We start from the raw sequence: 22,900 nt of genomic DNA on the forward strand, positions 1-22,900 counted from the left end.
TGTGATAATACAGAGAAGATTAGATGCATTATCCATTGTTCTTTTGTCTTGACTATCCTTGAGGGCTGGCTTGTTACAGACGCTGATGCGCTCCAATGCTCTTAAAACAAAGTCAGCGGCAGAGAGGGACGAAAGGAGGCGGACAGGAAGAGGATCGGTTAGGATAGGATAGGATAGGATAGGATAGGATAGGAGGAGAAGTGAGAGTCCCCCCCGCTCCACAGATCTCCCATCAGCTCTTGTCATCCCTCTAATGAATATCAGTTAAATTGCTCCGCGGTTGTGAGGAGTTTGGATGTCAATGTGATTTGTGCGAGTGTGGCGGACGGAGGGGCCAGGCCTAATGAAAGGCGAGCCTAGCCTGACAGAGTGATGAGCATCAAGCCCATCAGACCAATCACAGCCGAGTGGCTGACAGCACCCTCAGACAGACAGCTGAAGAAGACAGGCCATGTATTTAGAAAAACAAAATGGCTGCCAAAGCAATAGCGAATGTCTGCAGGGCTCAGAGAAATTTATTGCTCCTTTCTTTAGTATGCTTTTGATACGAGCTGCTCCGTCAAACACAAGGATGCGCAGAGAAAAGTTATATTTCACGAGGATTAATCGAAGCTACTAGTCTTCTTTTAAGGCAGTGAATTAATCCAAGTCCTAAAATATCAACAGGTTAAGGGGAACAAATAGGTCGGGGATTTAACTGCAACATATCATTCAAGTCTTCGGAATGCTTGAACAAAAAAAATTGCATGTCGTGATGTAAGACAAAAGTAAGAAGTGTTGCTCAGTCAAGCAGCCTTGATGGCAAAAGAGACATGATGGCTTGTGACAGCCTCAAAAGAGTCCAGGCAGAGCTTTTGCAAGCTTCACCTTGGACCTTTCACCCCGCTGTCTCGCTGATGTATAGGAGGAGTCACGCGATGATAGCCAAAATAAAGTTCAGTGTTCTGTCATCATATTATAGCCAAGAAATATGGTCACCACACTGATTAAAAGAAACCTTAAGCGGACTCCTTGAGAAACTAACACCCCTCAGATCACAGCGGAAATGAACCAACATTTTGGGAAAACACAGACCTCGGAAGGACAAAAAGTCAGCGTTTGAACTATTGTCATGTATTATGTCATGTCACGATGGACCCCAGCATATTGTGCACACGATGTGCTCTTTGTCGACGAAGCAGCAAAAATTGCCAGTGCTCTTAATGAAGATTTTATAATGGTCATAATTTGTTACAATTTCCGATGGGAAAAATAGTTTCCAAATTAGAACAGATTAAACTAACCATTGTCTTGGAGCAGAATGTGTTCAGCCTCAGCGGTTCCTCTGCAATTATGAAAATAAAGGTCCAATACAACAAATTTAAATGTTGACGTACAATAAAGGGCTTCCCTCATTTTTATAGTAGAATTGGCATTAAGACAAGAAGGAACACAGTGAATATTTGACTGGCATTGTACATAACAAACCACATGAATAGGGTAATTTTCAGATTTTCCAGTAGCTTAATACATTTTGTGTTCAATTCAAACAAAAACTTTTCAGAAGTGGTTATGTGAAAATGGAAAGCAAGCCTAACAATACGTGGGTTTACTTTTAATTACAGTTCACCAATACAAATTGAGGGAATGTTATATACAGTTGTGAGAGTGAATAATACACACATTGGGTTATTTTGACAAAACCAAACAGGTCATGATTTTACATTTTTATGGTAAATAATGGATTTTTTTTTATGTTTGAAACTGAAATCACTGCTATGTCACCATGATATCAAACTGGTGTAGAATAAACTAGCTGACATTAACTTTATTTGTTCATGTTTATTTGTAGTCATGTGATATAGGCGTGTATCACGTGCATGATGTGAGTGATCTCACATTAATATGGTGAAATAAAAGACGGAAATGAAATGCAGATTCAAAACTTCCTCAATTGTTTTAATCAGAAGGGAGGAGAAACATTATGAATATGCATATTGGTATTTGCTAAAAAGTGAAGTAGATGCAAAATATCAGCAAGCAAGAGAGACTACAAAGAGGTGAGGCATTAGAGTTGGGCCGATTTCCAAATGCGCCTTCACCAGTGGGCCCGAGATAGCTGTCAAAGTCATTTTGCTGTGATATCTGACAGATTTGCTCCAGACGCTCTTCTCAGGGCACCTCTCTATATATCGTTAGTTTAATGCACAATGACATGACCAATTATAGGGAGCTCCTTGCTCAAATAGCATGTCAAAACCTGTGTATCAATCCATTAGATCCTGCCCTGTGTCATATAAAGTGGTACCTTTTGCTATCAGTTTGGTGCGTAGGAAAAAAATAAATAAAATGCCGACAGAATGGAAAAACATGCCTGTGCCATTAGTGGCGCTGATGTCTTTGGGAGAAGTGGAGCTGTCTGTCTCTCTTTGTTTTTCTGTCTGCATGTACTGCTCTCGCACTCACTCGCTCATCCCAGCCACGGAGCATAAAATGCATAAACAATACATCTACATAATGGCCCGCATTGTTTACTTAGCTCTGAAAATGTATTTGTGCAAAACCCTGAGATGCATTTAGAAGGAATCCGTCACACTGTGTAAAGCCTCGCTGACATTTGGGGTGCTTTCAAAAACAGGGGAAGTGTCATAACACGGTCATATATCTTGCAATCATTTTCAATAAGAAGCTGTGATGACGAGATGGAAACCAGTATACGTCTGACCGGGAGCCGTTTCGGGGCTGCGAGTAACTCTACATCAACCTGCTTTGTCGGCCATGACGGTGGGCAGGAGGAGGCGTTTGATTTAGTGCACTCGGTCCTAACGACCTTTCTGTCCTTGTGTCGAGGACATACAGCCTCGGGGAGCTGGCATGGAGGATGCATCCTGGACTGCCTGGCACCTCGCCTGGCACCACGCGTGGCAACACGTCCACACTCCGCCGCCTTTCTGATGGATCTCTGGTGCCGCCTTCATGAAATCACTTTTTGATTTGTTGTCAGTTTTCCCCTCTACTCGGGCTTTTCACCCCCTCTGGTCTGGTATTACAAGAGTGATTAAATTAACCTTCAATAAATCAGCATCAAACCACAGTGATTAAGAGAGTATGTATGTGCATGGCATGTCCGGTGTGAGGAAGGTGTACGTACTATTGGGAGGTCATCGCATGTCCATGAACAAGTGTAGGAAACACGCTTGGCTTGTGCCTGAAGCTACTTTTTCATCACATCAATGAGGCACGATTACAAGGCTGCCAAAATTAATCTCAAATGTCATTTCACAGAGCTGAAGTTGGAAAGCGCTCTGATCAGGTCACATTAGAGCGAAGCCAGTGAATGATTTGAAGCCAGATCAAAATCTATTTCACTTCTCAAATGCTTGGAAAGCGCATCTTGCCATGGAGAAACATTTCTCTTCAGATGACATTTGTGAGTGCATCAAACATTTAAAAGAGAAAGAAGGAATAATTGGGCGCTTTGCTCCAGGGCTCCCTTGCAGTTCCACCCATTCATATTGTGTCAGCCTACCCTGTTCAGGTTTGCAAGAGAACTGGAGTCTATTCCAGCTGACTTGAGGCAACACAATGGACCACTCGTCATGAAATGGACAGAATGGGGCACTGAGTGGGAATCGATCTCATGTCCAAGTCAGCTCGTAGAATCACAACATTACCATTGGCCCTCAATGTGAAGTGTAGTTTATTTTAAAATCAACAGCGGTAAGCATGCCAAAAATTACTTGCACTCGTCCATGAAACAAACAAAAAAATCCTGTTCATGTTTTGGCATTTGGAAATGTATCTGTTTTATTTTTTTAGGTTTTAACAGGGATGTCGCCATGGGCAGCTATAGAAAATGTCTAGTCCCAGTTAAGCCCCTCTAGCATTTGATTTGACATTCCAAAATATATTTAGGAATTAATTTCGCAGCCACCCTGTGTATCGGTCATACCCTCATTTAGCTCTGGAAAAGAAAAAAAATCCTGGAGCTGGTCTGAAACACATTAAGTACTTGTACATAGAGGCATTATAATACCGATCCAACAGAAAATGTGCCAAATGATTCATTCCAAACATTCCAAAATATATTTAGGAATTATATCCGCAGCCACCCTGTGTATCGGTCATACCCTCGTTCAGCTCTGGAAAAGAAAAAAAATCCTCGAGCTGCTCTGAAACACACTCTCTCATTATAAAACCGATTCAACAGCAAATGTGCGAAATGATGCAGACTTATTAAAAGCAGCATCCAGCAAGGACTGTCACCCTCAATCTTCAATTTCTATTTCGATGTCACTTGTCCTCTGCAGGGGTCTAGCTGAAATGAAGCCTATCCCATCTGATTTGGGGCACAAGATGGGGTCTGGTTGCCAGTCACTCGCAGGGCATGTCATAAATACAAACAGCCGTTCACACTCATATTCACACACACCTATGACAAATTAACCAAACTTGTTGGATTGGCCTGAGCCGAGGTTTAAATTCTGGACTGCTCAACTGTGAGGAATTTGGTTTTTATTTGCTTTGGTACATATAAAGATCTGTTAGATTTATTGTAATGAGTAAATCAGCATAGTTTGTGGCATGAGCCTCCTGTGGTTATTATCATTTACTGTTTTGACATTTGCCGCTTTTTAAACAAAGGTCAACTGTCATCTGAAAGTTAAACCATACTAATCACACAACCCCATAGAAAAATATGAACAGATTCATCTTTGATCTTGAGGCGCAAAGATATTTAATCATCAAAAGTTATTTCTACCCTAAAATGTATGCTAGAAAAGTTTGCCCGTCTCACAAGACCTCATTATTTCCCTCCACACTGTCATCATTGTCCTTGACGAGGACATCTTGTCTGCTCCGTCCCAAGAAGGAAGGCAAACTCAGGACATGTGCTTCTCTGCTTCAGCGAGACATGGCAGGGATTTTGATGCAGGGTGTCAGCGTAATGTGACGAGACAAGCCTCGCGTTGTATGGCAGCGCTCGCAAAATGTGCCGCAGTCGCTCCGGCTCGTGTCTTCAGTACATCATTCTGTCTTCTCCTCGACGGCTACGCGTGGCGTAGGTGGCACCCAGATGGAATGTCCTGAAAAACAAATGAAAAGAGAGCGAAAGGGGTAAAGAGAGTGGAGGAACAAAACAAAAAGTCAAAGCCGTGACCTCTTCGGCCGTGCAATGTGTCTGGAGCTGGCAGGGGACGCAATTGAGAGTGACACTCCTGGTTGGAGCTGCCAAACTGCCACTTCCTGTCCTCTTTATTCACACATAGCAGGAGTTTAAGGCTGGACATTTGAAGAGCAAAGAACAGACATGTGTCTCCTTGTACAGCCATCCAGTGCCACTGACATTATTGTGGTTCACCACTACGACGCTCCGACGCCACAGCTGCCAAATAAGCAAGAAAAAAGGTCAGCTTGACTGGACGCAATATAATATTGTGCTTTTATTTAGTTTCCTATAATTGATTGAACTATGAAACCATCCCAGCTATTATTATTATTGCTGCCTGTATTCGACTCTTTACGGCGTTGGAGGAGCATCATTGGATCGGGTTGTCCTCTGTGGCTCCGAGTGATCCAATTGTTGCAGAATTGCAGCAATTGGACTCATAATTTTGATATTTCACATCAAGTAACTTTGTTAGGATCAGGTTTGTCACTCTTCTTTGTGTAATCTTTTCTCTTTAATGGCTTTGTTTTTCTCCCTTCTAGCATCCCTATCAATGCTTTCACCAATACAAATGAGATTCAAAGTCCAGCTCCGGCTTTTCATTGAGCGCTGTCCCCTCGGGCAGAGTTTGTTTTATTTCTCTGATTTTCTTCTCTTTCCTACCTTTGTCTTTTTACTATATTCATCTTGTTTTTTTTCTCTCTCTCTCTTATCCTCCACTCTGAGACACGCAGTGCTTGCACACATGCACGCATTATCCTTGGGCTATTACAGGATAAGTCAATTTGATCCATCCAAGGCAGCGGATGTCATTTTATTCATATATTTTCAAGCCTGCTGACTTTATTAAAGGCTACTGCTTCAGTCTATCTTGAATGGATGAATGCACGTACTGATGAAAGAGGCAAAATGAATCCCACACAAATGACCGTCGCCATCCAGGCTGTCATGTTCACACAGTCAGAAATTTATATGCAATCGAAAACTGCATGGTGTTCCTAAAGCGCAATGTTTTCTATTCATCTGTGAGTGAAGAGACAGGGAGCTTGCCTGCCCGCCTTTCAACAACAAGAGAATGGCTGGAGAGTAGTTCCAGCTTGGGGGGAAAAATGAGACGTTACAGTCCGTGAAGGCGCACAGTGGAGAAAGTTGGAGACGACACAAAAATGTGTCTATTCATGCCAACTGGTGTCCTGACCCTCCTCCGGGCTGCCATTGCATTCTGTCAAGGGAGGAAATTAAAGGGCCTTTCACCAGACACCAGCACTTCCTCCTCTTGCCAAGCAGGGCTCATCCGTCCCATCTCGCCCTCACTCCCTTCAGGTCAACTCTTTAATTCCAAAAGATGTTGCTCCATTGTGTGGTTCACTCAGGAAAAAAAGAGTGGCTGTCTCTTTAAGGTTAACATGGTGATGCCAGAACGCGCAGTATTGTCGAGCATAGAGGAAGGTCATTGAGAGTTCAGAGGGAGAGCGATGACTGATGGCTTCACAGGGCACCACTCAAAAGAGCTTGTGAGTAAAGCTTGGCTGGGCTGGGCTGGGAGTGGACCAGGCCAGACCAAGGACAGAACTGATGTCATATACTGCCATTAACTGGATGGACAGCTGTTGGCCCGGTCTCTATCTGATGAAAGATGAACCCGAATGACTCAAGATGTCATCGGTTAGCTTGTCAGATGTTAATAGAAAGATAACAAGAAAGGAGAGGAAGAAATGCGAGGCTTTTAGGTTTGCTGAACAAATTGCACCTGTTGGATTGAACTGAGGGTTACGTTAATAATGGCCAGCTGTTGATTAAAAATGCTTAACCTTCATATACTGTGCTTTTTTAAACCCTCCGGTGTTGGGTAACATGTCTGTGTCCCAGACGAATCCAAATGTTTGAAGAGCTCGGAAATTATTAAATGAGAGGATTGTATGAATGGAATTGATATTAATAGTCAAGTTGGGTTTAATTATATAGCCAGTTAAAAAGATAATCCAAGAACTTTCCTCTCGCAGTCCAGAATCTGCTCGGCCATTTTCGCTTTTTGTTAACTGCAATTGGCTGGCAACCAGTTCCCGCTTCTCGCTCAAAGTCAGCTGGGATAGGCTCTAATTCAGGACAAACGGAATAACAGATTGATGGATGGTCTATGAGATAAAAGCGTTCTAAAGAGAGCACCTGGGTGAGGTTGTGTCAAAACGTGTGACGCTTAACCAAAACTCTTGTAGTTTTCGAGTCAAGCAAGGCAAACAATAGGCCCATAGGCAGTAGGAAAGAAAGACGTGTGTGTGTGTGTGTGTGTGACAGTTACCAAATCTAAATTCATCCCCCTCTTGCCTGCAAAGGCCTCTACGTCCCCTTCCACACTCCTCAACTATCAGAGCTGTATCGCTTTGCAAACCTCGGCGGTGATGTTGTCAGGCTCCTGTCTGTGAAGTGGCCCCGGCCATAAAACAACAGTGACGTGAGTGATTGATCCAGCAATGAAGATGGCAATACTCCTCTGCATCAATATGAAGGCAGCCTGCGGGACTGGAGCCCTTTCAGACAGCTTGCTGTTTCTCCTCAGAGGAAAAATCCATACACAATTGATGGCAGTTCAAAGAGGGGCTTTATTGTGGGATATCAAATAAAACATCAGAGAACACGGGAACGAGAGCAAGAGATGGAACGAAAGAATACACGAGTAAGCGAGCCTTTGAAAGAGGGGAGAGACACAAGAGCGTTCTGCATTTTGCTTTATCTTCCTTTTGCACCTGAACTGTAATGAAACGCATAGTTTGTTTCCAAAGCAGCATGTAGACGTCAACGGTACCTATGATGCAATTACGCGACATGATCAGACACAAAAAAAAACTGTGTAGATACGCAAAAAGGTGCTTTCACGGGACCATCGACATGCCAGATAGGCGTGCCCGTAGCGCTGCAAAAATCGTTCAAGGATTATTTTAGTTGAGATGAGAATGTAAGTGTAAGGAAAAGCGAGAGATATGGGTTATTTCCCGTCTGTTCTCTGCAGCCTGGCCTCTGGCAAACCCGCTTTGATTTCATCATCCACTTACTTCATCAAAAAGATAATGAACGCTGCTTAATTGTGGCACAGACACATCTGACTGGAATGACTTCCTCTTCTCGCATTTGAATGTGTCCTTCATCCAATTTATAACCTTTGCATTCGCTTTGTATTTGTATCATTAGAAATTTGATTTATCCAAATGTCTTCCATAATTTGATTCAAATGGATAATTGGCCAATATGTCATGCAATTACATACATTAAACAAATGTATCTCACGATTAAATAATGTTTCCTGTGCTTGGTTTCTTTTTTACCGCCACAGTTTTGACCGAATATGTGCTTAATCAATGTTGTCACAAAAACATTGATATTGGGCTGCTGCAGCAATTAGATCAATGCAAGGGCTGTATCCAAAACAGAGATTGTTAATGTGAGAAAGAGAGATATTATCCTGTGAATATGGGTTATTATTTGCGCTGCTGTGAAAGTGGTGTGACATGACATTGAGAGATGTTTTTACTTTTTTGTTTTTAGTTAGACACATACGGCTCTACTTTAATGACTGGCGCGAGCCCAATGCAGCAAAATCGGTGGCGAGACCAAATGTTGGTAATTTTGCATAGGTGCTAGTTGCCGCATTCATAAAAGGGCAGTTTGCGCTGTTGTGGGCATGAACAAAGCAAACCCAAACCCAAATTCCATTTGCCACCTGTCAGGAATAATTGGAGCAGGGCGACCAAATGCAGCTTGAACCAGGGTTTATTGAAGGGAAAGAGAGTTGGAAGGGAGGTAGGTGGGGTCAACGAAGACACAGACGGGCTAGAGACTCACGGCTAGCAAACAGAAGTCCACTCGGACACGGATAAAACTCTGACCGTGAGCCTCCAGACTAGACCGGGGGGGAAACTGGACGAGCAGGACAGGAACACAAGGCACAGACGGGAGACAACAGTAGACACTGAAGAGAGAGCAACAGCAAGGTATACATATTCTGTTAGGATAGAAAATCTCATGTACATTTTAATGTTTATATGTGAGTAATTCTTTTCATTAGTTTGTATAAACATAACTGCTCAATCAGAACACGAATACAACACACAGAACTGTATAAACACACACCCATAGACACATACACACACACACTCACAGATACCAAATGTTCATGTGACATTTTCCCACCTTTTCCGGACAGTATAAAACAAGCTGACCTGGAGTTGTTTCATGTGCCGCCGTGCCATGTGTTCCGGCCGCCATTAAACAACCCAAGTTCTTGCCAATAAAGAACCAACTCTATACTCCACATCTTTGTTTTTCCTGGCTCGACATCGGACATCGCTCACAACACGCAACAGCACCCACAGGGAGAAACACACGGGAAGGGCTTAAATACATACGGTAACAAGAGGAAGCAGGTGACAGACATTACGGTGATGAAGGGGTGTGGCTGAGGGAAGTTGGCACGGCACGTGACACCACCAATCCAAGTGGCTCTTCACAGTCCCTTTAAATGTGGGACACTCACCTTGGGCAAGTGTGGCAACAGGCAACGTGAATGGCTACCCTCATTAAATGGAGAATGAGCAGGTTGATCACCTCCCTGGTGACTGATGTCCTCAGATCTTGTGTGACTATCCACATCACTGATGGGCCTAAAACTACAATAATAAACATACAGTTAAATAAAGTCAAAATTGAATACTTGTGTTTATAGTATAGAGATAAAGTTATTGCAATGAGCCAAGTCAACCCATCATTTGGTTCAGTGAGCGTGCATTTGCACATTATTGTGGGGCGTTCATGTTTGCCCTCCTATGACTCAACCGCTCACTCTCTCTTTCTTTCTTGTATCCTCTTTGCTGGTGATTGATGGATATTTCAGGTATGATGGGCAATCATGGCGTCATGTGACTACAACAGATGGCACAAGAGAGTATCGGAACGGGTTCACCTGCTGTTTGCGCTCCTGCTTAGTGCGATCAAGTGCTGTCGAAGAAGAGTGGGAGGGAAGGAAAAAGCAGGCAGTAAAAGTTATAAACAAGCAAAGTGGGCGATCCACAAAGACACTATTGTCGATGGAACGATGAAGTTGAGGATGGAACTCTGAAAAATGAAATTCACAACATTAACAATTTCTGTTCTTATTCTCTTTCGGCCGGTCTCAAATAATAATCTCGGAATGATGGGATGTGCTCTCGCAGCCATTTAACACCCGTTCCAGACCAGCGGATAAGTACAGTCGGAGGAGGCACACAAAGTAACGATGAGTGATCACTTCGCCTGGTGTCTCCAAGGGACATCCTCTGCGTAATTCTCTTAGTGTAGCCAAATATCATTTATTCTACAAATAGACATATGACCCTGCAATAACCGTGTCACTCCAAGTTCAAGACTGCGCTGTGAGTGCATTCAAAGGACACGGCGAACAATTAATTTCATTGAAAGCGGTTAGTGCACATACTACATAAACACACAGTGTTCCAGCGCTGGAGCTCACTGAGACGCAGATAAGCAATGCCATTCACACGTATGGATTACATATGCATGAGCATGCCGTGCGGAGGACAGTGCTTCCTAATAGAAGCGCTCGATGAGGCCCCATGAAAGTATAAAACGTGTTATCAGTGATGAATTCCAGCAGGGCGACCCACCTTGACGACAGTCCAAGCGCCATCCTCCTCGCCTGCTATCTGCCCTCTCCAGCCCTGCTCCTAGGCTGTGGGAGAGTGAGTGGCAGCTGTGTGTAAACGCCGGTGCCAATATGTCACCGGCACCAATCTGCACCCCCGAGGGATTCTACCGGGAGTTCAACCCGAGTATCACACCGCAGAGAAAACAATTTCTGCTGCCAATACTCCCACGCAGATGAGAAATGTTTTAATATTTGCCACTGCTTTATGGCCATGCCTCTGACAGTGATGGAAAAAATGTCAGCTTTTTCCACGCTTAAATGCCACTCTTTGTCTCAGGCTGTTTCTTTTCATTGATCTTGCCTCTGCCTTCCAATCAATAACATCCGCCAAAGAGTCTCTTGTTTGGTTCCTTTCAAAGCTCTCAGCCATGCAAAGATTTCACACTTTACTTTCTTTGCCCAATTAGTTGTCCAATCGTTTAGTTTGTGCAAGGACAAAATGCAATTGTAGTTACGGACAGAGATGTTTTTAATAAAAAAATAAAAAAAGATGGACTGCCACCACTCAAGTTGGTTGCATTCAGAAAGTACTGAATGCTGTCTCTTACTATCTGACGTGCTTTTAAGAGTCTAATTTCTCGTCCAAACACAATGTCTTGAATGGCACGGACATTGTATATGATGCCAAACTCCACAGTGAAATAAAATCTGCCGCTCAATGGGCACCCCGAGTATAGAATATCAATTTTCCAAATAATGATGGGAATCATGGGAAGGACAAGCAGAAAAGGCTTCGCTTTTGACAGCTGTTTGCAACTGCTTTTTTAGGGGCTGGGTTTCCTTCTTTCCAGGCTCTTCAGAGCTCCGCAGGGGCTCTTGATAGTAACTGACCCAAACCCATCCCCTCAAAGAGTGAAGGTCCCTCAGTGTCTCTTCATTGCCTCCCCCTGGTGCTGAAGCAAAGAGAAAGCAACAACAGAGAAAATGGTTTACATCCAAAATGTTCTCCATTCATACTGGCCTCGTGAAGTAGCTGGTGACGGGAGCCAGTGTCCACCCTGGTTCTCCTGACAGAATAAGTGGTCGTTCATTGGAGGTCTAAAGATGATTGAAAGGTTAGGATCAACATGAAAGCAACAATAGCGCCATTTAGCTGAATTGTCCGGGGTCATTCAGGGGGCATTGAGCAGAGAGAGGATAAAACATAGCACATCGCTTCCTTTACATGTCGACACGGCAGATAATTAATGCTTTGTACTCAAAAAATGTCTTCCATTGCTGAGGGTCAGAGAGGGAAGCAGAGGAGGGTGTTTACAGACATGCGTCGATGCGTACGCGCACATTAAGTTTACATACCGCACTGTAGCACTCCAAAATACACCGAGAATTCATTAGCTTGTAAAATACAACAATAGATAAAGCGTAAATCTTGACGGGCATCCATAATAAAGACAGGAAGCAGATGTACAATACCTGGAAGCACCGAAAGTCGACACATTCAGCAGGTTGACGCCGGAGCAAACAGCACTTTACAACTCACTCGGACCATTTGAATGTTTTCCCTGCGGTCCACTACAGTTCAATCAATATTTACAACATGAGCAATCACCTCCCAAATCTTGTGTCACAGCTTGCAGGTCCATCCTCACAGCAAGCTAACAAACTAACATGTCGTACATCAGCAAACACAAAACGCTTTAGGGACACTTGGGTGTTGCTGATATATTTTATAAATGCTACTTTTTACTCCTGAACCTATATGAAACTTCTAGGTTGGTTTTGGTGTTTTTGCTTGTAATCCACAGACGTTCAAAAACATTCAACAGAGAGAGCAGACTTAATCCAAGGCTTGAACATTTGACATCTACAGAAGTTAGTATGATGTTTTTTTGCACTTTGTTCTCTTGACTATGAAAGATGCACCGTATATAGATATTTGTTCCTTTTAGCCATTTAATTTCCACCTAAACAAATATTGTATGCTCAATGATGTGCATGAATCTCTGCAATCTGTTTTTTTTTTTTCATAATCCTCTCTAACATACAAATTAACCAACTGAACATTTAAAAAACATTTACCAAAGATTGTGTGATGAATTATTAATTGATGAAGGAAATAAGAGTTTTAGTAGTTTCATAAAAGTGGAATTTGAAGCTGCCTTTATTTAATCGTTCTGACGTTAGCCTACGGGTTTTTATTTGCACGTAAGAATATTTGAGTACTCTGCTCTGCATCATACTTCATAAACTTACAAATGAAAAAAACATCACATTATTCATTCAGATGTGGCATCATCATGAGAAGTATTTCCGCTCAGTAGCAAAAAAGGGTGACTAAGGATGTACTGTAAGTGATGACTCAGTTTTATTCAAGTGGGCCGGCAAGCTGTGACAGAAAGAACACACCCACTCCCCTCAACCCAAGCAGCTTTAATGAAATAAAAGCGGATTTTATTTTTACATGTCATGGGATGTGTCTTCAATGAATATATTGGGTGTAATTCTACACAGCATTTAAATATCCAGGATAGAATACAATCAGTTAACATTGTCAAAGCATTCCGATTTGAAATGTTTGGAGGAAAACCACACTCTACTCAGAAGGTCACATCTCGGATCCACGCTGCTCACATTGTTTGGTGTGTTGTTTGAACTCTGATCTAGCAATATTACTCCAACAATGCCCCTCGCCCCTCCACCACACGTTTTGACTACACTGAATCTCCGTGCTATCGTAAAATCAACATGATCACCAGCAGATCTTAAGCTAAATCCGTCTGTTCAGCAGCAAAATGAGCTAACGTAAACAAAGACTCTTCCTGTATGTCATCATGTGCTTGATATTACGCCCTGCCCTGTTGGTGCATGTGTAAGATGAGCTTGTCCATCAGTAAAAACCCATTAAATATTCTTCCTTTAAGAGACGGATGTTCCATGACGCACACACGTGCCTGAGACCCACTCCCCATGAGGCCATTCATCAGGAGAATGTGAGTAAGAGAAGCCGATGGTGTGTGTACACAAGGTCCCGCGGACGCCTCAACAAGGTGGCGCAGCTTGTCAAAGCAACCCAGTGTCAGGTGACAGCGACTCAGATGGAAACGGACCGCTCACGTCTTGGCCGATGAGCCACGGGCCACAGCTTTGTCTCACCCCCAACCCATCACAGCTGAGTCCTAACAGCTGCCTGCTGCTGTCACCGTCTGCTAATGTGCTTCCGCATCCACGTCTGCTTTCACTCGCTTGATGCCTGTCCTTCACACTGCTTTGGATTCTCACCAGACAACATAGTACATCCAACGCATTGTGATTTTTTTAAATATAAATTTGACAAATACAGGACTTACGTTACTTTATGATCGTCACTTTATTCTGCCTACAATTGTGTTTATAATAAGAAAATGAATGAAAACAATGTTTTGATATCTCCCATTTAATAGGAGGGCAGCATGGTGGCAGAGTGCTTAGCATGCCTGCCACACAGTTATGAGATTTGGAGATTTCGGAGTTCGCACGCTGTCCCCAGTGGTTGTGTGGCACACAGTCAGTAACTGTCTTGATCCAATCACAATTGCCCTATGATTGTCAGGTGATAAATTCAGGTTACACCCCGCCTCTCGCATCCACTCAGCATTAATTCTGATGAGATAATCCAGCCGCTGGCCTGACCTTAACAGGATAAGTGATATAAAATGCAGGAGCACTCACTAATTCCAGGAAACGCACTCATTTAACCCTTGTTCTTAAACCCTTTGACTTGGATCCTTTAGACCAGATGAAAATCCTTGCTCTATTGGCCAAGCCCCTCCCCATGTCAATGATTTAATGCACTCTCACACCTCTTCCCTACTGCATTCCTAATCTATCGAACGTTTCACACACACCAAAAGAGACACGCGGTGACCGCTCCTTCCAGTTGCTTACACACAAGGTTTGCAGCTTCGGCGAAAAACTTTCAAATAGAGCTCGTGATTTTGCTTTTTAAACTAACTTACCCAAAAACGATGGCCACTGACATTTTTCATTGCCTGTTACTGTAAATCTTAGTTGTGAGTTTTTATTTCAATGTGCTGTTGTCTATTTTAGCTCAAAGAAACAGTTTTTATTCATTTGTGCAGTTTTAGTGTTTGCTCTGTAATACTTGTATTTGTTTTATTGGTGCAGCATTACCTTGAACATTCTTCTTCCCGCATCTGTCTCACAGGCTTGATTGTTCGCAATGATAGTTTTATTTGATTCCGTCAGTTATAATAAAAGAAAACATTGGCAAATTAGTTATCAGATTGAGCAAACGATAAATAAAACCCTTCGAGGTGGGAAAGAATGTCAGTATGATACAGCATAGTTTGCTCTGTCACATATCTTCCTCTTTTTCCCAGTCTTGTCTGGGAAAGGCCTTTCACTCTGGTGGCCTGAGGGACATGAATAATTGTTGCTACAGAGACTGTCTCATAAACTCCTAACACTGTAATCACACTCTGACAGATGTAGGCCTACAATGTACTGCACAGACACACAAGCACACACATGTGCATGCACACACAGACACACAGTGAAAAAGAGATTTAACCCCCTCTCCTCTTGCTTTCTTATCCCGGTGACTCATGGCTCCTATCAGCGTTATGACCACAGCAGGATCCCGCCCACGGGCTCCGAGGTTTGGAGCCACACTGGATTCTGAATAAACAATGAAGGACGTATGAGGAGGAGTGACTGATGTGTCCATAAACTACAGTTTGGGCTTTCAAACATGGAGTGATCCGTCACAGTCCCTGACATGATGCTGATGTAAAAACAAAAAGTAAAATGCTCTACACGGCTCGTTCTTGGCGGACCACCCGTATTTTTGCATTTGCTTTAATTGCGGTGTAATATAAGAGGAATGACATTTGTGAGCAGATCCCGAACAATAGCTTACAATCTAACCTTTTGTCCCCCGCTAAGTGGCAGCATCCTGGTATAGATCCTGCAACGATGAAGCATGAATAGTAATTGTTTACCTGGAGTTGGTACAATGTCAACAGTCTAATCCATCACACGGACCCTGTCTACTTATTTATAGACAAGAGAATAAATCAGATGAGTGGATGAAAGTTGAAAAGACAAACACAAGGACACAAATAGGAGCACTATGGATAATCCTTTAAACATTTTAATCAAAACGTCAGCGGTGGGAAAGATAAATGAAGCATCCATCTATCCGTAATTAAACTTGTGCATCATCATAACATGATAAACATAATGTGATAAACAGCCTGACAGGCAGCCGGTGATATACGGATGCCTATAGTGTGGTGAAGGATTGGAGCTAAATCATCGCCTGATGTTTGCATTGTAAAAGTGAAGGTAAACAATTTGAGCTTCATCATTAATATGGATTCATTCCGCATAACTTGCTGATGGCTCGTAACCTCTGTTTTACATATGTGCAATTAGGTCCACAGGTCCAGTGTTAGGACAGTGACGATTATTTTTAACAGCTCTTAAAGATGTGTATGGTTTTTACCAATGTCTCTTTATCTGAAACGTTTTGAGGTACTCTGATTACAATTACCCTAATTCCTAAATGGTGACTGCCATATTCGTGTTTCAGATTGCAAATCCATGAAGACTTCGTTTTAGAAATACTTTCGAACCTACGTTGAACCAGATAAAATGAGACAAAAAAATGCCTCTGAAATTCACTGGGGGTTTTTTTTACTACTACTTTTTTTTACTTACTTTTTTACAAAAAAAATGTAATAACTAAAAATAAAAATAAACAAATAGAATTTTCTAAATGTCATCATATTACTTTTAATACATGTGCCATTGAAATATTTATCATTTGGCATTCTTTGTACCGCAATAGCGCAGTGTATATGCTTGTTTTTAAATGAAACAAATAAACCTTTGCCGTGACGTCTTCCTCGGAAGAGGAGTCGTGTTTGCAAAGCAAAGAGTGAAATGTTATTTGATCATGTAACTTGATGGAGTGTCGAAAAAGTCTCCAGAGGTTCAACAGAAACAAATGACTCTTGGAAAAATGTGTTTGTAATAAGTCATTCTTAGCTCTTCGGACAGCGGCTCAATTGCTTTCAAACTAAACAGTTCATCATTTACCCAGAATAGTCCCCCAAAGTATAACGAACAGATAAGAAAAGACGTGCGTACTTCTGGTGAGAATTGCAGACTTATCAATACTTTCCACATTTTAAGCGTTCTGAGGAACGTTCCATGTCAGTGCTTGCTTCCCTTCCAGACGTCCCGCCAGGATGTGTTGTCTCTAAAGTCATCAAATTTATGGGACAGGAGAGACACGACACCTTTCGACTGTTTGGAATACATTCTGACAGCAGAGGAAGGAAGGCATAGACAGAAGAAAACAGAAAACAGCTTTAATCAGTGTCACTTGTTGGCTTTTTATGTTCTTCTTTCTGCTGCATCTGCACCTTGCTGCACACATTCAAACCGTGAATAAGCATGTCCCTTATTTGTTTCTTCCATTTTCATTTTTACTCTATCTTGGGACCAATCTGGGACGTCGAGTATTTTGTGCCTTATCAGGTGGAAATGTGTGTTACTATGACAATAAAATTCCTTAAATATGAGTTTTGGGTCCTTGGCTCCGATTTTATTCTGCTTATGTAGCAATCATCCAATGTTACTGGATTCATTTGTGTGCTATAGGAGAAGGATGGCGGGTGGTGGGGGCTAAGATTACAGTGAATGTCACCCAAGCTCCTCTCTCAATCATCCTCTTTCAATCCATCGCCGTGTCAGAGTTTGTGAGACAGCTTGGCAATGATGCCAGTAAAATGGGATCAATAGCATCGGGAAAAAGGGAGCAGACAATCTTTTACCCCCTTGAACTTCTGTACCCATGATTGATTTGTCCCGTGCCACAGCAGAGGAGACATTAGAGACAAGAAACTTGCGTGCGTGCGTGTGTGCGTGTGTGTGTGCGTGCGTGCGTGCGTGCGTGCGTGTACACCTGTGCACGTGTGTGTTGAAAGCACGGTTTTGTAAAAGCAGTGCATATGTGCGTGCGTGTGAATGATTGACGATGTAAACTGCACACACATCATCAGCGAGGCATTTGCGAGGTGTGTGAGTCAGGGGCTGTCATCCCCCTCAGTTTCCCCAAGCGGAGGCCTCCCTCGGCGGTTGATTTATAGTAAATCATTAAAATCTGCTTATTATTGCTGCAGCCTGCTCCCCCTCCCCGCGTCCCCACAAGCAGCTCCCCCGCCCCCACCGCCCAAAAAAGAGGGGGGAAAGCTTGTGTGACCAGCTCACACAGAGCAACGGTCAGCAGGCTCTGGCACATTAAATCCATTCTTGCCGCATGTTAGAAAATAAATAGCCAGATGTCTTATTTCATAAACATCGCCAATGAGAGAAGCTGGCTGTGTTCCTGCCGAACAGCTGGAGCGCAGTGTCTGTCCTTAAAAAGTGGCATTGAAGGGCTCAAGAAACTTTACGACACACACCTGTGCACTTGCTATTGTCTCGCGACTTCGGAAGTGTAAATGTGATGTGACTTGAACAATGACAGGTGTGTTTGTCAAGGATGTGCCTGTCACTTCAAATCAGTGGACGAGGCCTTCTTGCCACACAGGCTTTCCACTTGTCGGTCATGTGCATGTTAAAAGACAATAAAGTGTTATTCGGGCATCTTTGTCGGTGTCCCACCGTATCAAAATAACCCAAAGCAGTTCATTTGAGATTCAGTGTCATTGGATAGATGAGTGGAAAAGTGTGCACAGGTTCCCGTGACTCATACTGTGATGATGAAAATGATTATCTGGGCGTGTATCCATCTGAAGTCCATTAGCACCGACAAAAGTGAGAATCAGCATTTGACGTACTATTCAAGCACGTTGTAAAGTGCACGGAATGAAATGATGCTGATTATTCCTGCAGAATAACTCATGTGAGAATCACAGCTTGTCTATTGTCGCCTTGGTTTGTCGCACGGTTTGTCAAACGCTTTTCAATTACAGCCTTTAACTTGAGGCACTCGCACATCCCCATGAAGTGATTTTAATGGAGTTTTGGTGCAATTGTTTGTTATGCGAGACAGGTCCTTTCATGAGAATGAGGAGAGGAAAGGCAATGAGAGGTATTTCGAGAGATAACGCGATACACGCGGGTGAGCAGCTCTTTATGTTTTAGTTGAACATCTATCCATCCGTTTTGTGTAATGCTATTCCTCATGAGGGTTATGGGTGATCTGAAGTTTATTCCAGCTGATGCTGGCTGAGAGATGGGATGGGCTGATCGCCAGTCAGTCACAGGGCAAATGGAGAAAAAGAATTACTCAAGATCACATTCATACCCAATTTGGAGCCTAACATGCATGTTTTTGTGAGGGGAAGCTGGAGCACAAAAAAACATGAAAACAGACCAGAGATTCTAACACGGATTCTTTTGACTGTAGGTAGTTGTTGGCTATCGACAAAAGCCGTGGTTTGTGCACAGTCTGTTCTACATTCTCTCCTACATGTATTTTATATTTAATACAGAGCCATGATTCACTTGAAATGGTGTATAGAGTTGTGTTGGTGCAGTCGATAATAATTTATTTTCTCAATGAGTGACTGTGTGACTATCTGTGCTGTCACAGTTCAGCTGTTTGTCTTGTCTTACTCATTTACCAGTGTTTTTCCATTCAACTCTTCACATCTGCACTTTGCCACAAAGTTCTTATATTCAATAAAAGCTTGTGATTTGTAATTGGTGTGAATGTGTGTATGAATGATTGGTGATCTTTTTTGTCCCTCACCCAAAGTCAAGCGAATGTACCACTGTACCACCAGGAAAAATACTTGGGCACTTGTATTTATAGGAGTTGCATTGTTGCTATTTATAACCTTGTATTTGGGAGGGAAATTGCAATCTAAAAAGCTCACTTAGAGAGTGACGTTTTTTTTTTTTTGGGCGAATTGGTGGCTGCCCAACCTTTCTTCACTGTGTGTGCCCTGTATATGCATTTCATTGACAGATAACGCAATCTGGTTTCAATCGGACCGCTGTGTCCCACTTTCTTTCTTCCTCTTTGATTTACACAACCTCATCTCCTAAGGCTGCTGGATGGTCCGAGCAGGTGCGGGACTGCGGGGCTGCAGCCCAAAGGCCATAGAAGCCGAAACAAGAGAGGCAAGCCAACACGCATGCAGAATAACAATGCCTCCATTTCTCACACTGACATAATCCCCATGTTTTATTTGTTCCCTTGTAATGCTTTTTATATCTCAGGCTTATGTTCCTTGGCATTCGTTCAATCCCAGCCTGGGGACACAGGGCTCAAGCGGGCCCATATGTGTGCCTTGCTCCAGTTAACGCCTATTAGTTCCATTGTAAGTGTGACTAAACTGGCACGTCTCAGCCGGGGAGATGGGCTGGTTTTGACTGACAGCCCATGTCTGGATCCTGTACTTTGAGTCTCACGCAGACTTGTCAAACACAGGCTGTGTCAAAGCATCCTTCACTCCGCATCCAAGCGCGGGAGCCATGCTGCTCTGCACAGCTGACCACATGACCCTTTGTGACTTTGCATTCCACACTGGAGTAGGACCTTGTGTGAAGTCACGCTGAAGTGCTCACCGCACTTCTTTTTTGTTACTTTCTATGGGAGTCGAGAAGATGGAGAGTTTTCCATGTTTTCATTAGAAAGGTCCTGAATGGGAGAAATGACGTTTTAAAACCTGCCTTTATGAAAACTTACAAGCCAGCCAGCTTTCCAATAACAGCTTCATAATAAGACCGTGACATAGTGATGATGCATGTTGTCGGCCAAGCAAATCTGCGAGGTCTGGACCACGTGATGCCAACTTGAATATTGTTTTCACAACTGTGCAAGCTAATTACCTTTAATTTTTCATCTGTGCTCCGAGGGTTGTAGGAGACTGTGATTAGTGATTCATTACTTCTCATTACCTGACCTGTCAAACTGTTTCCTTTCCTTATTGAGGCTGATTAGGCGAACATGGCCCGTCGAGCTCGGTGAGTCTGAGAAAGACCTCAAGCATGATCTGCAGATGAGCCTCTGATGAGAGGGTAATAACGAGATGATTGTAAAGAAAAAGAAACATGACTCTCTGCAGGAAAGGAAGTCATTAACCCAGACAGACATGTTATATTTGAGCTACACTATACGGACAAAGTACAGCGGACATATTCGATATTTGTCAATGATATTGCAGCTGAGAGATGGCCAGACTCACAATCTCTGTTCATCGTTGCAAAGGTGTTGAATGGGGTTGAGGTCAGGATCTTGACGTGCTTCTACACGAAACTCATCCAACTTTGCTTCACTTGATTTGACTTTGCTTTGTACACTGGGGTACAGAAAAGGGCCTTTCCTGACCTTCCCACAAAGTTGGAAAAGATTTAGGATGGACTCTTGAGGTTTTAGTGAAATATAATTGAGTGCTAATGAAAATCTTAGATGACATTTTGTACTTTCCTTATGGTTGAGATAGATGAATGATTTACAGCAGGTTGTCATCCTTGGCAAAAGATCAAGGTGAGCTTAATCTCGAGACAAGACAAGCGTAGGCCATCTCAGTCTTTACTTTGTCCGTCGCAAAATTCAGGCAAATAGAATAGTACGTAAAAGAACCTGATGGTGGTCACTTTCCAATGCGTTCAGATTTTGAGTGAAATTTTTCTGATTGTGAACATAAGAATACGTAATTCTTTGCGTGGTCATAGTGTCTCCACCTGCCAAATTGCGAATGGAAAGAGGTCCAGCTCACTCTCATGAGGGCGGGCTAAAGGTGTTCGATGGCATAAAAGTTACAATTCAAGTGTCACAAAAGATGTATTTGAAACTTAATTATCCATCCTTGGGTATTTTGATGAAAGCATGTCACAGACATTTTATAGACATCTGTTTTAAATTGTGAAAGAAAATGTAACCTTTATGACAAGTAACATATGGTGATGCAGAAGTCTTGAGCTTTCAATTCGAATCTACTTAATCATGTTTTTCTCAAAACACATAAAGCAATTAAACTCGTATGCAGAGTTTAGTAAATGACCAGGGGTTTGATTCTTTCGATTTTTGTGAAACTTTAGTGGTGATCAAAAAAAAAAAAGTTGAATTTTACATTTGAGGATCAGCAAAATGAATAATAACATGGCAGGAAGCCGGAAACACGACAAAGCGGCCGAGCGTAACAATGGCTACAGTCGCGAGACGTCAAGTAAAACATTCATCACTATTAGTCGTAATTAATCCCCAGTATTAATTAAAGGGTGTTGCTTTAAGGGATGGTGTGCCTAATTAGGAGGTTTGACAGGATGACACCCACATCCAGCGGCCTATTAGAGGAGAACAATCAACTGAGTTCCCCTCAAAGGTTTTGAAGCCTGGCAAAACTCTGTGTCCTTGATCAAACTCAGAAGACGTGCTGGTCCTTGCGTAGTTCAGAAAGAGTATTGACAGGTATGACAGGCCTCCGATTAGCCAGTCAGCTGGAGGCCCAGACCTTGTCACCTGTCAGGTAGACAGATGAAGGGTGACTGAGCAGCACAGAGGGAGAGGAGGAAGAGGAGTAGCTGGGGTGGGGTCACTTTCAGAAGTGTTTCTGATTCACTCCATCACTAAAAAGTGGGTGAAGCCAAAGATTCTGTGATTGGATCAGGGATTAAGGGGCGAGTTGTCTCTTCAGGGAAGGGTGCACTTAAAGAGAGGAGAAAGTCAGCTTGGAAGGAGGACAGTAAACAAATGTCAGATGGCCCAGGCAGAAGACAGAGTGGCAGAGTGGGTGGGCTTTGACAGGCACATCTCACGCAGGCTGACAGCGCCGTCAATAGCCCCGGGACGACCGTCCTGATTGACAGCTAGCAGGTGGCGCTTGAATGGAGTTGTCAGGACGACTGTCAGTCAAAGTCACATCACCGTGGCTACCAGGCTTCATGCGAACAGGCACACAGCTGCCCAAGGTGATCTCGGGGTACAAGCAGAATGTTGGCACGGCAGGCGGCATAGTGGATCAGATGCCACAAATGGCAGCAAACAAAAGCGAACCGCGTTTGATTTACACAACACGAGAGCATTTTTTCTTTAACCGATTCCATCCTAGAATTTCCCCCATTTTCTTGGTTCCCCTTAATTGAGCATTGTT

The 22,900-nt window shown here is 43.0% G+C and overlaps 1 long non-coding RNA gene across 1 annotated transcript; it reads right to left on the reverse strand.

Moving 5' to 3' along the window:
* Window positions 1–7,729: 7,729 nt before the first annotated feature.
* On the reverse strand, window positions 7,730–12,640 carry LOC119124880. Its single transcript, XR_005098348.1, has 2 exons — window positions 12,258–12,640; window positions 7,730–12,062 (listed from the first exon to the last, which is right to left on the reverse strand). It is a non-coding gene; the product is annotated as an uncharacterized LOC119124880 (long non-coding RNA).
* Between the last annotated feature and the right edge of the window lie 10,260 nt (window positions 12,641–22,900).

Source organism: Syngnathus acus, chromosome 6, assembly GCF_901709675.1.
Source record: "Syngnathus acus chromosome 6, fSynAcu1.2, whole genome shotgun sequence".
NCBI lineage: Eukaryota > Metazoa > Chordata > Actinopteri > Syngnathiformes > Syngnathidae > Syngnathus > Syngnathus acus.